At 35.2% G+C, this 17,078-nt stretch overlaps 1 protein-coding gene across 2 annotated transcripts in view; it reads right to left on the bottom strand.

Moving 5' to 3' along the window:
* The window catches only part of HTR1F (5-hydroxytryptamine receptor 1F), a 91,069-nt gene extending 77,412 nt beyond the window's left edge, over positions 1-13,657 (bottom strand). Inside the window, exons 1-2 of one of the 2 annotated variants that reach the window (XM_035015163.1) lie at positions 13,625-13,657; positions 13,328-13,515 (exon numbers count right to left, since the gene is read on the bottom strand). The gene's annotated coding sequence lies outside the window, so the exon portion shown is untranslated. The other variant, XM_035015162.1, reaches the window with a different exon arrangement.
* Positions 13,658-17,078: the final 3,421 nt, after the last annotated feature.

Raw genomic sequence — 17,078 nt, 5'->3', positions numbered from 1 at the left:
TGCTTTTCTCCTTAGGTTCTTGAAAATTTATGTGTTTTTCTATCTTTTTTCTCTTCTTTTCTTTGGACTGGATAATATCTACCATCTATCTTTTAAGCTCACTGATTCTTTTCTGTCATCTCCATTATCCTATTATAGATCTCCACTGAATTTTTAATTTAAGATATTTTATTTTTCAATTTCTCTATTGGATTTTAAAAACATTTTCCATATTTCTGCTGAGATTTTCTATCTTGGTTTTCAATATATTTTCCTTTGCCATATTAAGTATAGTTATAATAGCTTCTTGAATGTCCTTTCCTGACAATTTTCCCTTTTGGTATATCTTGGAATTGGCTTCTATTGACTGTTTACTTCTTGAGAGTGGGTCACTTTTCTTGGCTGCTTGTATAACTGTGTCCTGCCCTTGGACCAAGTCTACAATAGTGGGAAATTCAAACCATTTTGGAAACTTCTTTCAAATTTAGGTCTCCTGCAAGGGTCTACATGTCTTCGTTTATACTCCAGAGCTTTCAGGTTGTTAGTTTTATTTTGTTATTGTTTTATTTTGTCTGGAGTATATAGTTGTTACACAGAGGAGTGTCAATCTGTAAAGAACCGTCCTCTTATGCCATTCTTGAAGCAAAAATCCTGTATGGGAACACCACTATTTGTCTTGAGTATAATTTATGTTTATGTTAGCCATTTCCGCAACTTAGAGTGAAGGTATATTTAAGTGGCTTCTGATGAAAGTTTTATATGAAAATAGGTTGCAGAACACATATTTGTTTTGAATGAAGTGATTTTATGATTGAAATTGGAAATCTGTGAATATTTCTTGAATTAAGAGAGAAATCATCTGAAGCACAGACATAGTCAAGTTAATTTTATTAGGAGTTAACCCTCAGATTGTATTCAGATTTTCATCGTCTAGTTATACAAAAAATATATATATATTTTTTAAAGATTTTATTTATTTATTTATTTGAGAGAGAGAATGAGATAGAGAGAGCATGAGAGGGGGGAGGGCCAGAGGGAGAAGCAGACTCCCCGCCGAGCAGGGAGCCCGATGCGGGACTCGATCCCGGGACTCCGGATCATGACCTGAGCCGAAGGCAGTCGCTTAACCAACTGAGCCACCCAGGCGCCCTTTTTTTTAAAGATTTTATTTATTTATGTGAGGGTGAGAGCGAGCAGGAGCAGGGGAGCAGAGGGAGAAGGAGAGGCAGAGGTATAAACAGGCTCCCCGTTGAGCAAGGAGCCCAAGGCGGGCCTCAATCCTAGGACTCTGGGATCATGACCTGGGCTAAAGGCAACGCTCAACTGACTGAGCCACCCATGCACCCCAAAAGACAAACATTCTATATTCTTTTTTTTTTTTAAGATTTTATTTATTTTTTAGAGAGCGAGTGAGAGAGAAACAGCGTGAGAGGAGAGAGGGTCAGAGGGAGAAGCAGACTCCCTGCCGAGCAGGGAGCCCGATGCGGGACTCGATCCAGGGACTCCAGGATCATGACCTGAGCCGAAGGCAGTCGCTTAACCAACTGAGCCACCCAGGCGCCCTACAAAAAATATTTTTTAAATGTTAAATTTTATATCTCTCTTAAGTATAAGGGAATATATTAGAATCATTGGAGAGGAAATTCCTAAGGTTCTGTATATTTTAAAATTATGGCTAGATAACAAAAAAAATCATTAAAATTTATATTTTATTAATAGTGTGAGAAATAAGGGAGGCTGGTGTTTTAAGTATGGAGGTTAAATAAATTTTGCTTATCTAACTAAATTTTACTTACAAAAAAATATATTGGGTAAGCTGTACAGGAAATGAATAATTCATTTTATGGAAATTTTGGTAGTACTTTACACATTAGGATAAAATCATGAGAAATGTTTCTTTTGCTGAAATTTTAAGAATCTTGGGAAATTGACATCTTTCTCTTTAATGAACGATTCTACATGTACTAGAATGTTGTTATGACACTATTACAGAAAAATCTAATTAAATATAGCATCCAAGGAGGGGTATGTGTATGTGTGTGTGTGGTCTATGTTTTAGGGGCCATGGTTGGCTAATGAACTATCAACTCGACATTCAATAAAGTAATTTCACTTGTAAGGCAACTCTGAAGTTATGGAGGGTTATGGGTTAATACTCAGTGAAATAACAAAACATTAATGACATTTAATATCATGTATACATCGGTGTTAAGAATTATATTGTACAAGTGAAAATAGGCAGTGAAATATGATTAAAAATAACCCAAGGTGAATATTTTAATTGAGAATTTTAGAAAGGTTTATTGTGATAAACAAGATTTTAACTCTGTTTAACAATAAATGATATGCAGTACATTCCCCCTTAGATTGCAGATAATAATCACCATTTTTGACTTCCAGCCTACTTCTAAATTAAAAAATGAAACAGCTTTGTTGAAATCTATAGGTAACCAAGAACAGATTCATAACATCTATGATTTCAAAAGATTCTATATGATTAGTGCATACATACTTAAAAAGCACAAATCAAATTTCATTTTCCACGGTATACTTAAAAATATTTATACCTCGGGGCGCCTGGGTGGCTCAGTTGGTTAAGCGACTGCCTTCGGCTCAGGTCATGATCCCAGGGTCCTGGGATGGAGCCCCGCATCGGGCTCCCTGCTCTGCGGGGAGCCTGCTTCTCCCTCTCCCACTCCCCCTGCTTGTGTTCCCTCTCTCGCTGTGTCTCTCTCTGTCAAATAAATAAATAAAATCTTTAAAAAAAATATTTATACCTCTATCTATATTCCTGTAACATTTTGGGGGGAGTGTCAATTACATTTTTTTTTTACTGAAAGGTGAAAAGAATAACAGATTTCCTACTGTGTTTCATAGCTTTAACAAACTGAATATTGCTTTTCTCAACTACAATATGACACTTATACATAAAACTTGAGTTCAAGCAAAGACCAGGGAAAGAGATGAACTAACAACAAATAACTTTACATAATGTCTGGAAAGAGCCTACAAGTATTTTCCTTGTTTTTATTTTTCTCTCCTCATTCATTAGAAAAAAAAATGTGTGTGTATGTGTGTGCATATGTGTGTGTGTACGTAAAGACTGAGATCAATACGAAAGAGTAGATATGAAAGCAAAATGCCTCAGTTTTACTCAGAGACACAATGGACAAGCTTAAAAAGATATTGCCTCTGCCTCATCCTATGCTTCTAAGTGAAACAAAACTATGAGCAATAGAGTCTGATCCAGCTGAAGAAGGCAAAATCCTCTTTTGTTACATCCCTGTCCTGTGGGAAATAATTTTTGTCAACATTTCTGGTTCAATTAGACCTTTTGTACCAGTCAGATGATTTAGCAGTTACTAAATGGGTCTACCAGGGTTGCTCTGGGAATGTTTCCAGAATCTTAAGCAATATCGACTTTTCTTCAAGGTGATTTGATAACCAATGATCTGGGTCCTAATGGTCAAAGTCTAATATATGAATGGTCTAATAAAGCTCCATACATGTTCCAGTTTAATCTTTTCAAATCAAAACTTCTGCTCTAGGATCTTATTATTGTTCACAAAAATGTCCTGCTAATTCCTACCTCTGAGCCTTCCCCTATATTCTCAGTCTATTCAAACTTAACCCATTTCTCAAGGTACAGCTCATTCTCCCTCCTCCATTAAAGCTAGTATCAGTCGTCCAAGTCCATGTTTGTTTCCCATTTGTAAAGCATTTTAGAAAGCCTTGATTACCAAGACAATAAAACTGAGAAAGAAATTGGGGAAACCATAAAATCCATTTTACTTGAGGTCTGGAAAGAGGTGGAAATTTGGAAGTATACTAGGAATGAAGGAGGTTTGCTTACTCATCTCCCCTTTTCCTTATCCTTACCTAAGATAAAGACTGCTACATTTTGATTGATTTAAATTTCGAGGCAAGGCTGTTACATATTTGAGCTCATTCTCCATAAGCAGTACAATATAGCAGCAGTTGGGAGCTTGAACTTTAGAGTCAGATATGGAGTCATGCTCTGCTCATACTAGCTGGAGTTTCGGATAGGTTAAATTCTCTAAACCTCAGGTTCCTTACTGGTAAAATGAGAATAATAATAGTGTCTTCCTCATATTTGTTGTCAGAATGGTAAGATATAAGACAATCATGCATTTATTGTGCCTGGCACATTGCAATAACAATATTGTTTTATATTATTAATTTACAATTAATTTTATATTATTAATATTTTAATCAAATTAATATTTTCTTTAATCTGCCACATAATTTAAAAATTCTTCACCTATCTTTTTGGATGGTTTTCTAGTGCATCAGTGGACACCCAATCGATATTTCATGAATTGGAAAGAAAAGGGAAGTGAAAGAGAAAATTCATTATCTACTCTGGGCAGGCACTAGGCTAGCTAAGTCAGGCACATTATCTCATTCAATCCTTATAATATACTATGAGGTCACACTTATCCTATTTTCTTTTATTACAAAGAAGAAAAACACATTGGAGAGCTAATATAGTTTGGCTAATGTCTTAGAACTTATAAAGGGCAAAACTAGGTTACTTTGCAGAGATTTTAACTCACTGCAAGTATTTTATTCTTTCTACTTTATCAGTTTTTCTATTTTAACTGAAATCAATGGACTGACCCCACCAAAAAATGATGCTTCCTTATTAACTCTTTAGACATTATATTTAACATTCCTAGGCCTAAAATTACTTTTTGAAAGTTTGATTTTTTTATTATGATAAAAAACCAAAACATAAAATTTCCCTCCTTAACCATTTTTAAGTGCACAGTACAGTAGTGTTAACTATATGCATATTGTTTTGCAACAGATCTCTAGAACTTTTTCATCTTGCAAAACTGAAAGTCTACACCCATTGAACAACAACTCTGCTTTCACCACTAACCCCAGGGTGGTTCTGGCAACCACCATTCTACTTCATGTTTCTGAGTCTTACTAACTCAAGATACATCATGTAATTGGAATCATGCAGTATTTATTTTTTGTGATGAGCTTATTTTACTTAGTATACTGTCCTTATGGTTCATACATGTTGTAGCATATGGTAGGATTTCCTTCTTTTAAAGGCTGAATAATATTCCATTATATGTATATACCACATTTTCTTTGTCCATTAATCCATCCATTGACATGTAGGTTGTTTCCAGCTCTTGGCTATTGTAAATAATGCTGCAATGATCACGGGGGTGCAAATAACTCTTCAAGATCCTGTTTTAAAATTTTTTGAATGAATACCAAGAGGTGGGATTGTGGGATCATATGGCAGTTTTAAGTCTAATTTTCAGAGGAATCTCCATACTGTTTTCCATAGCAGCTACATCATTTATGTTCCCATCATCAGCGTACAAGAGTTCCAGTATCTCCACATCTTCATCAATACTTTTTGAATTTTTTATTTCATAAAATACTTAATGATTAGTGATGTTGAGCATCTTCTCATATACTTTTTGGCCATGTGTATATATACTTTAAGAAAATGTCTATTTAAGGGATGCCTGGGTGGCTCAGTCCGTAGAGCAGCCAACTCTTGATCTCAGGGTCATGAGTTTAAGCCCCACACTGGGTGTGGAGCCTACTTAAAAAAAAAAAAAGGAAAGAAAATGTCTATTTAAATCCTTCACCTATTTTTAAATCAGGTTTTTTGTTGTTGTTGTTGTTGTTGTTGTTGTTGTTGAGTTGTAGGAATTGTTTATATATGTTGATTATCAACCCCCTGTCAGATATATAGTTTTCAAAATGTTTTCTTCCATTCCATAGGTTGTCTTTTCAATTGTTGATTGTTTCTTTTGCTGTAATATAACTTTTAAAGTTTGATATAGTCCCATTTGCTTATTTTTTTGCTTTTACTACTTATGCTGTTGTTGTCACATCTAAGAAATCATTGTCAAATCTAATGTCATGAAGCTTATCACCTATATCTTCTCCTAGGAAATAGAGTTTAAGTCTTATACTTAGGTCTTTAATTCATTTTAATTTTTGTATAGGGTGTAATGTAAAGTCCAACTTCATTTTTTTCCCACAGTTGGAATATCCAGTTTTCCAAACACGTTTGTTGAAGTGATTATCTTTTTCCCATTATGCAGCCTTGGCACTCTAGCTGATGGTCATTTGACCATGTATATGAAGGTTTACTTCTGAGCTGTCTACTCTGTTCAGTTGGTTTGTATGTCAATTGGTACATACTGGCATGTAGTTTTGTAAAACGTCTTGAAATCAGGAAGTGTGAGCCCCCCAACTTTGTTTTTCTTTCTCAAGATTGTTTTGGCTATTCAAGGCCTTTACAATTCCATATGAATTTTAAGATTGTTTTTTCTATTTCTGAAAGAGATTGCCTTTGGGATTTTGATAAGGATTGAATTGAATCTTTGCTTTGGGTAGATGGACATTTTAACAATGTTAAGTCTTCTAATCCATGCATGAACATGGGATATTTTCCCATTTATTTGTGTCTTTAATTTCTTTCAGCCACATTTTGTTATTTTCAGTGTTCAAGTCTTTAAATTCCTTAGGTAAGTTTATTCCTAAATATTTTATTATTTTTAATGCTACTGTAAATGAGATTGTTTTCTTAATTTCCTTTTCAGACTATTCATTACTAGTGTATAGAAAGCCAATTTGTGTGTGTGTGTGTGTGTTGACTGTGTCCTGCAACTTTTCTGAATTTGCTTATTAGTTTGAATAGTTTTTGGTGGAATCTTTAGGATTTTCCTCAAGAAGATTATATCATCTGTGAACAAAGATAATTTTACTTCTTTTCTGATTTGGATGCCTTTTATTTCTTTTTTTTTTTTACCTAATTGCTCAGGCTAGGCTTTCTAATACTATGTGGAACAGAGTTGCAGAATGGACATCCTTGCCTTGTTTTTGATCTTAGAGGAAAATCTTTCAGATTTCCCTGTTGAATATGGTATCTATGGGCTTTTCATATGTGGCCTTTATTATATTGAGGTAATTTCTTTCATTTCCTAGTTTGTTGACTGTTTATATTATTACCACGAAAGGGTGTTGAATTAGTAAAATATTTTTTCTGCATTCAGTTGAGATGATCATGTAATTTTGTCTTTCATCCAGTTAATTTGGTGTATTGCACTGATTGCTTTTCATATTTTGAAACATCCTTGCATTCCAAAAATTAAATTCCACTTGGTTATGATGTTATAATCCTTTTAGTATGCTATTGAATTCAATTTGCTAACTTTTTTTTGAGGATTTTTGCATCAATATTCATCAGTGATATTGGTCTGTAGTTTTTTTTTTTTTTTTCTTCTAATATTATCTTTGTCTGGTTGTCTTCTCTTTTTTTCTTAGTTTGCCTAGCTAAGAGTCTGTCAATTTTGTTAATCTTTTCAGAAAACCAGCTCTAGCTTGTTGATTTTTTCTATTGTTTTCTATTCTTTAGTTCATTTATTTCTGCTTGAATCTTTATTATTTCTTTCCTTCTGCTAACTTGGGCTTAGTTTGTTTTTCTTTTTCTAATTCCTTGAAATATAAAATTGGGTTCTTTATTTGGGATCTTTCTCCTGTTTTTAATTACCTGTTTATCATTATTAACTTGCCTGTTAGTACTGCTTTTGCAGCAACCCATGTTTTGGTTATATTGTGTTTTTGATTTTATTTGTTTCAATATGTTTTCCAATTTTCCTTGTGGTTTCTTCTTTGACCCACTGGTTGTTCAAGAGTGTGTTCTCTAATTTCCACTTCTTTTTGAATTTTCCCTTTTTCCTTCTGCTGTTGATTTCTAGTTTCATTCCATCGTGGTTGGAAAAAATACTTGATATAAATTTAATATTAAACTTGTTAAGACTTGTTTTGTGGCCTAACATATGATCTATCCTGGAGAATGTTCCATGTGTGCTTGAAAATAATCTGTACTCCACTGCTATTGGATGGAATATTCTGTATATGTCTGTTAGGTCCATTTGTTCTCTAGTGTTGTTTGAGTTTTGTTTCCTTATTGCTTTTGACTGGATGATCTATCCATCATTGAAAGTGGAGTATTGAAATCCCCTGCTATTATTTTATTGTTTTCTATTTCTTCTTTTCATTCTGTCAATGTTTGTTTCATATATTTGAATGCTCTAGTGTTATGTGCATAAATATTTAAATTGTCATATCTTCCTGGTGAATGGACCTTTTTTTACCATTATATAATGTCCTTCTTTGTCTCTTGTGAGTTTCTGATTTAAAAATCTATTTTGCTGGGGCACCTGGGTGGCTCAGATGGTTAAGCATCTGCCTTCAGCTCAGGTCATGGTCTCAGGGTCCTGGGATCAAGTCCCACATCAGGCTCCCTGCTCTGCGGGGAGCCTGCTTCTGCCTCTCCCTCTGCCTCTCCCCCTGCTTGTTCTCTCTCTCTCTCTAATGAATAAATAATATCTTTAAAAAAAATAATAAAAATAAAAATCTATTTTGCTTGTTAAAGGTATGATCACATTTGCTTTCCATAGGTTACAATTTGCATGGAATATCTTTTTCCATTCTTTCATTTTTAGTCTATATGTGTTCTTAAATCTAAAGTCAGTCTTACAGCATATATTTAGATCTTGTTTTTAAATCTATTTAGCCACTCTAGGGGCAGCTGGATGGCTCAGTTGGTTAAGCGTTTGCCTTTGCTCCTGGTCATGATCCCGGGATCCTGGGATTGAGCCCCATATTGGGCTCCCTGCTTAGCAGGGAGTCTATTTCTCCCTCTCCCTCTCCCCCTCCCCACCTTGTGCTCTCTCTCTTTCTCTCTCATGCTCTCTCTCAAATAAATAAATAAATAAAATCTTTCAAAAAAAATCTATTTAGCCACTCTATATCTTTACATTGTGGAGTATAATCCATTTACACTTAAAATAATTACCAATAGGTAAGGATTTACTATTGCCATTTTGTTGTTTTCTGAATATTTTATAGCTATTTTGTTTTTCTTTTCCTCTCTGTTTATCTTCCTTTGTGTTCCACTGATTTTTTTTTACTGACGTACTTGATTCCTTTCATGTATCTTCTTTGGAAATGTTCTTTATGGTAATGATGGGGATTACATAAAATATCTTACAGTTATAGGACTCTGTTCTGAACTAGTAACAACTTAATTTAGGTTGCACATAAAAACTCTACTCCTTTGCATCCTCCCTATTTTATGTCACCAGTGTCACAAATTAGGTATTTTTATATTTTGTATCCACTAATCTAATAATATAGTTGCAGTTATTTTTAATGCTTTTATCTTTTAAATGCTAGGCTAGAATTAAGGTGATTTATGGATCACCATTGCAGTGTTACAGGATTCTGTTTTTATCTGTATATTTACCTTTGCCAGAGTGCTTTACATTTTTACATGCTTTCATGTTGCTGTCTAGCATCCTTTCATTTGAATGCAAATGACTCCTTTTAGCATTTCTTGTAAGGCAAGTGTAGTAATGAACTCACTTAGCTTTGGTTTATCTGTAAAGTCTTTATCTCTCTTTCATTTTGGAGCACAGTTTGCTGGAAATGCCTGTATCAATTATTTCTCCTGGTTTAGTAATAATTTAAAAAGGCAAGACCATACAGGGTTCAGACGATGGACCAGAACGTTTGTTGCAAGTAAACGTACACTGATATTCAATGCAACGATGCTCATTCCATAGGGAATGCTAGATTTTTTTTTTTTTTTTTAAGATTTTATTCATTTATTTGACAGAGAGGGAGAACAAGTAGGCAGAGAGACAGGCAGAGGGAGAGGGAGAAGCAGGCTTCCCGCTGAGCAGGGAGCCCGATGCGGGACTCGATCCCGGGACTCCAGGATCATGACCTGAGCCGAAGGCAGTCGCTTAACCAACTGAGCCACCCAGGCACCCGAGCCTTTTATTTATTTATTTATTTATTTATTTTTAAGATTTTTTTTTTTTATTTATTATTTGAGAGAGAGAATGAGATAGAGCATGAGGGGGGAGGGTCAGAGGGAGAAGCAGACCCCCCGCTGAGCAGGGAGCCCGATGCGGGACTCGATCCCAGGACTCCAGGATCATGACCTGAGCCGAAGGCAGCGGCTTAACCGACTGAGCCACCCAGGTGCTCCAGGAAATGCTAGATCTTTAAATGCATTTAATTGAAGTCTATACTCTATAGAGTAGAAAATACTAATAATAAATAAAATCTTTGTTTGTACTTTATAGACACAGGCTTAAAACCACATAGAGGTTTTTCTATAATTCTCTGACAAGGCAATCTATTTTGGAGTTCGATTTTATTTACTCCTTATCTAAATTTTTTTTTTCCTGATGCTTTGAGAAATGTTAACCACTTTATAACAATTCTGGTCGATAACATTTCACCTAAGAAAACAAAATATAATCAGAAGTATCAAAGTCAGTAGGGATAAGAAAATATTTTAAGAAAATCTGCTATCAAGATTTGTGTTGCACTGACTCTTTTATCAAAGCATATCTTTGTGAGCCATCTGTTTCTTTCTCCTTTTCTAAGCAGATCTTTTCGCAAGTGTTACTTATCCACCACGGTAAAAGAAAATCACACACTAACCCAAATCTCAACAGGGGAAGAGACTACAGAACTAATCTAATTAGTTCTTCATAATTGTTCATAAATTTATCAAATGTTAATCTGAGCAAAACTCATTTATGATAAAAAAAAGGAAAAAAAGCTAGAAGAAACAATGAGATCCAACAAATGTGAGAAACCTTCAAGCTAAGAGCCATTGTGGCAACAAAGTCATCTTCTAAAGTGTCAGAAATTGTACATATTTTATTTCATGAATTGGTGTGTTGGTTAACCCTGTAAGATGAGAGGAGAGGGCAAATTATAGCAGTGCCATACGGAATACCACAGAGGGGAAATACTAAAAGGAAACATAACGAATGAAAGTTGAAGAAAGAAACCAAGTCATCAACCATAGCAAAATATATTTACTTTGACCTGTCATTTATCCTGTTTGTGCGTCAGAGACGATATTTAGATGTAAGTCTTTAATTAATGATTTAGACAAGAAAAAGAGGAAGCTATGAAGTCAAATCCAGATGTGGAAAAGTTTTCTAGTGCAAGTATACTTCAAGGTCCCTATTATATGGATAAAGAGGTACCATTTTAAATTTCAGCCAGACTGCATTTTCGTCCATGAGTAAAATGAGAACAGCTATGGTAATAAGAATGAAACAGAATTTGATATTTTTTAAGTGAAGAAACCCGTGCATTAGAAGAATTAATAGACTTTCACTGGAGAGTACATGTCCAGCTTCTTAAAGATTTTTTTTTTTTATTTGAGAGAGAGAGAGTGTGTGAGAGAGATAGCGCAAGAGAGGGTAGGGTTAGAGGGAGAAGCAGACCCCCTGCCGAGCAGGGAGCCCCATGTGGGACTCGACCCCAGGACTCCGGGATCATGACCTGAGCCGAAGGCAGTCGCTTAACCAACTGAGCCACCCAGGCGCCCATGTCCAGCTTCTTATAGTAAGAAATGCATAGTCCATGGAACATATATAGATCAATTTGGTGGAGGTAACTCAAGGATACAGGATATAACTCATCTTCCTGGATAATCTATTTTACTTAGAGGTTTCTGAATAAAAATTAAAAATGTTTGCCCCCTTAAAGATTTTATCCAATGCTAGAGCAAATAAATATGTGTTTCATTTTTTCCCCATTTTAACTGTTCTGAAGATTTCTGTGTGGGTATGTGAGAAAACAGAGAACATGCGGGAAGGAGGGAGTAAGATAGAAAATTTTAATGTGCAATGAGAGATTTAAAAATCTGATACCTCTATGTTCTCTAAGAACTTGCTGTTTTATTTATTTATTTATTTATTTATTTATTTATGATTGCTTTTTAAAAAGATTTATTTATTTTTTTGGTTGACAGAGAGCACGAGAGAGCACAAGCAGGGGGAGTGGCAGGCAGAGAAAGAGGGAGAAGCAGGCTCCCCATGGAGCAGGGAGCCCGACATGGGGCTCGATCCCAGGACCCCAGGTTCATGAGCTGAGCCAAAGGCAGACGCTTAACTGACTGAGCCACCCAGGCACCCCAGAACTTGCTGTCTTACTACCACATTCTCATCAAAGAGGAAAAAGCTGAAGTATATGAAGCCAGCATCACTGGCCCACACGAAAAGTGCTGCCACAGGTTGAGATGAGCTCAAACAAGGATATTTCCTTTTGAAGTATAAAAGATTCATGGCCCGGTGTTTAAAAAAAATACTTTGACATGTTACAAACTAGTACTGAATTGTTTTTGTTGTATTCTATATCAAAACACTTCTCACAAAGTAGTTCACTTCTTCCAACAGTCATATTGCATCAACATTTTGTCTTTAAACAATTGTCTAAGCTTTCATCTCAAGTTAAGCTAATGTTCTTTACAGAAATATTGCTTGGGGTGGGCATAAAGAAATCTAGAAAAGTGGGACAATACTCCCTCCCTTTTCCTCAATTGCTCTACCATCTGAAAACAAACACACATGCACCCATGTGTGCAAACACACACACACATTTTTGGCATGCATGCCTCTGAAATAAATCCTAACCCAAACAATTTTGCTTCCTTATGGAAATCACTGGCCTAAGAGAAACTCTGGTGAATAACTGAAAGAAATCAAACACCTGTATTTTACAGGAAAAACCATTAAAACTTTTTTGTTTTTGTTTCTTTTTACAAGTACAGAGAAAGAAATCTTGTGTATAAGAAACAAAACAGTAGAAAGCATAATGAAACCAGCAAACACCCTGTGTTTTGATATGTCCCTCTAGGTCAATTTCTGAAATCCCTTATAATGTGAAGGTATAGGGGAAGTATGTATAGGAATGTATAGGGTAAAATCTGGTGGTGCCCTTGAGTAAAGATGAGGATGTGTTTTAATACACTCAAAAGACATTCTGAAGCAACTGGTTGTTTTTTGTTCAAAGTATTTATGATTTTGCTTATGGATACATTATAAACAAAATTAATTGCCTTAACTAGTCTCTCTCCAGCAAGGATGTGAATCTAAAGTCATGTTCTGACTAGCAGCTTTAAATCTCTATCCAACTATAAATATTCAGATTGGACATATGTTGATAACGCCTTAGTAACAATATTTGCTTTTGCATTTGAGGCTCTTATTTTGAATAGTCTAGGTAGAAGCAGTGGACAATCAAATGAAATTCTTTTAGAACACTGGAATATTGACTTATTGAAGTTATTTTTATAAATTACTTAGTGCTCATTTTAGTGAGAAATTGCCTGGTCATCAGCAATTTAAAAAACGAATATCAAAGCTTCTGGTATGGTTAGAGGGCTGGGATCAACCCTTGGACTAACTTTCATACCAACCTTCACACAGATATATTTTATGTCTGAAGTAAAAAGAAAACCTACCTGCAGGCACTAGATAGTGTCTGAAAGTAGACAGACATTGGAGACAAATCAACGCTTGGTAGAATGGAATCACACGGAGTGGGCTTCCCATATATATGACTTTTCAACTGATGACAAGCACCGGTCTTCATCATGTAGGGTAGCTAAAACTTCAGTAAAAAATCCATAATCTTATTGGCTTGAAGAACCTGAGGACAGAATTTGGGTCAACCATAGTCACTGAATGATGTCAGGTGAGATTCCCAAAATGAGAGAACCTAAGAGGAGGAGCCCCGAATTCCATGTATCAACACTAACCAGTTCTTTGACTGATCTGAACGACACATAAGCAGGGACAGACTCCTAACAGCACAGCTAAGGCTACAAAAAATGAACTGACATTTGGGCTGCTGCCATTGCAAGAAAAATAGTTTTAGGTTTAAGCTGGCTATGTATGGTAGGCCAAATAATAAGCCTCCCAAAGATGCCCATGTCCTAATCCTTGGAACTGGTCAGTATGTTAAATTATATGCCAAAGGAAATTAAGGTAGATGGAGTAAGGTCGCTAGTCATCTGAACTGAAAGAGGAAGATTTTCTGGGTTATGTTTGTGGGCCCAATGTAATCTCAAGGGTTCTAAAATGTGTAAGAGGGAAACAGCAGAATCAGTTTCAGGGTGATGGGATATGAGAAAGAGTAGACAAGCTACTGTTGGCTTTGAACATGGAAAGGAGCCACCAGCCAAGGAATTCGTAGTTTCAAGACGCTAGAAAAAGAAAAAAAAAAAAAAATTCTCCCTTAAATGCCTCTGGAAAGGAATGCATTCTTGCCAACATCTTCATGTTAGCCCAGTGAGAACAATTTCAGACTTCTGATGTCCAGAACTGTAAGATAAATTTGTGTTGCTCAATCCACTAGGCTTGTGGTAATTTGTTACAAAGGCCATAGAAAACTAATGCAGATTTTGGTACTGGAAGTGGGGTGGTGCTGTAACAAATACCTAAAAATGGGGAAGTGGCCTTGGAATTGAGCAATGGACTAAAGCTGGAACATTTTTTGAGGAGCATTATAGGAAAAGCCTGGATTGCCTTGAACAGATTGTTAGTAAAAACATGGATGTTAATACACTTGCTAGAGAGAACCCAGAAGGGAATAAGGAGCATGCTATTGGAAACTGTAAAAAGGGGACCTATAGCAGCAGAGAAGTGAGCAGAAATGTGTTCTGCAGTTATAAGGAAAGTAGAACTTGTAAGTAATGAACAGGAATATTTAGCTGAGGATATTTCCGAGCAAAGTGTTGAAGCTGTGGCTTGGTTTCTTCTTGCTTCTTAGAGTAAAATGTGAAATTAAAGAGATGTAATTACAGAAAAACTATCAGGCAAAAAGGATCAAATTCGATAACTTGAATCTTTAGGAAGGAATAAAGCACAATATCAGAAATAGTAAATGTGTCAGTAAATATAAGAGGTTGTCTTTCCCCTCTTAGTTAAAATATAAATAATTGTTTAAAGGAAAATTATAACACCGGATGGTGGAGTTTCTAACATATATAAATGTAATACATATGAATAACATAAAGGATGGGGGGGTAAATAGATCTACATGGTTACATGGTTTTGATATTTTATGTGTAGTAGTACTATATTAACTGCAACTAAAATGTGAAAAGGATATGATTCTTTAATTGATATAATTGATATAATTCCTTGTAATTCCTTAAGTCATTTAAAAGTATACTAAAACCCAATATATATAAGTGACCATCAACAAAGATTTAGGAAAACACAAATTTATGTAACTAGAAGAGGTGTGGAAAGGAAGCAGCCATCTAATTTTCACAGTGCAATGGAAAAGAACTATTTTTGTGTTTTCTAAAAATATTTATGAGCTCTGTGGCCTTAAACTTTGGCAAGAGAAATTTAAATCTCATATAAGATAAACTGTAAGGCATGTTGAATATTGCTGTTCTACACAAGGGATGAAAATGGCTTATCTAGATGTTTAGGCTAATGTCAATAATTATTGTTGGAATATTAATGGAAATGTAGCTCTTTGTAAAGGCAATCATTTTGATTTTTTTCTTCTAACTGAAGATTAAAGAAGCTTGTCATTTCCAGGAGGTAATATTCTTCATCCTAACTTTTGGGGCTTTACTTCAAAATTTAATTATTTCGACTTCATTCATGACAGATTTAGTATTCACAGTGATAGGAAGGGTGACACAATGTTCTTCTTAATAGGTGAACCTAATTTCTGGTAAAAACAGTAGAGCCACTATTTCAATTTTCTGCTTACAAGCAAAAGCAAAATTTCATACCTTCTTAGGTAAAATGGGCTCGCACTCTGGCATTCTCTTCCAGAGCTATTTATTCAATATGTCACTTAAAATTGTTTTGAGTCTAAAGGTTTCTGGGGCAAAGCATTAATTTAAATATTCCAATTATTATGCCATGTCCTTATGCAAGCAAAGAAATGCTGAACTGTGATTGAGATAAACTTAATATCCTGTTCTGACTCTAAACCTGGATCTTAACAAAACTGAAAAAAAAAGGATATCTCACTCTGTATATTTATTACATCAGTAATGATAAGAGAGGAAAGTTAAATATAAAATTCAATGTATAGGGCAGCTTATCAAAACAACCAAAAATGACTGTGAATCTAAGAAATAATAAAAATCAATAGAGGAAAAATGGGGGAGGGGTGGTGAATGCCAAAGAAGTAGGTGTGTCTGGGTACAGATGTGGCCTGAGTCAGAGTTGCACAGAGAAAGTACAACAAAAGAATTCCTAACTCAACCTGATGCTCCCTAAAAATTACAGCCCAATGTACGTTATGCCTCAGTTAAATAATAACACAAACTGTAACCCAGCATTCAATGGTACTCATGTATTTACATATTATAGAAATACCCTTATATTTATTGATTGGCATAGTAAGTTAAAAAATAGTTATTGAGGGCACTGAACTGGCTCAGTCAGTAGAGCATGCGACTCTTAATCTCAGGGTCATGAGTTCAAGCCTCACATTGGGCGTGGAGGCTACTTAAAAAAAAAAAGTTATTGGTTGCACTCTAAACAAGAGAATTGATTTTACAATTACCTATATTCATAAAAATTTTCCATTTTTCACTTTTAAACTGCATGTTATCTAAAATGCTGTTAATGAAAAATAATATATTCAGATTATTATGATAAACATTTCTTAGCGAATTTTATATCTATGCACTGCATTTTGAAATTTCTACATTATCTTCAATGTCATATGTAGACTTTGCATAAGTGGCTGACATGTGTAAGAAGCTCCCAGGTGTTGTCAGTGGTGTTGGGCTCATAGACCACACTTTAGAGTGCTTCATAAATCTCACCCCCTTTCCAGCTCATCCCTTCCACAGAAGAGAGACTTATATTGCTGTCTGCCATATTAATAATTAATACTGTTGTTTTAGGCAGGAACTTACCCTTTAGGGGTAAATATAGGAGCAGTAGATGATATAATTCCCTAGGTGTTGAACATGAAAAAAAAAGGTTTGCTTCTTAACTAGTGGCCCTATTGATTCCTTAGCATTGTAGCTATGAAAACCAATCAATGTCATATGGCTGTAGGGATGATGCTTTTTGTGGTTCTACTCTAGAAGCAACATTCTTTTAGTACCTCATTCCTGTTGTCTATGGAATGACATACTGCACACTAAGATACCAGCTGGTCGTGTTGGCCAATCTCCAGAAACCTGACTCAGTCCAATTTAGTATCTTTTTAGAATGACCATTTAC

Source organism: Mirounga leonina, unplaced genomic scaffold (assembly GCF_011800145.1).
Source record: "Mirounga leonina isolate KUSES-001 unplaced genomic scaffold, KU_Mleo_1.0 Mir_169, whole genome shotgun sequence".
Classification (NCBI taxonomy): domain Eukaryota; kingdom Metazoa; phylum Chordata; class Mammalia; order Carnivora; family Phocidae; genus Mirounga; species Mirounga leonina.
This window is presented reverse-complemented; position numbering and strand designations above follow the sequence as displayed.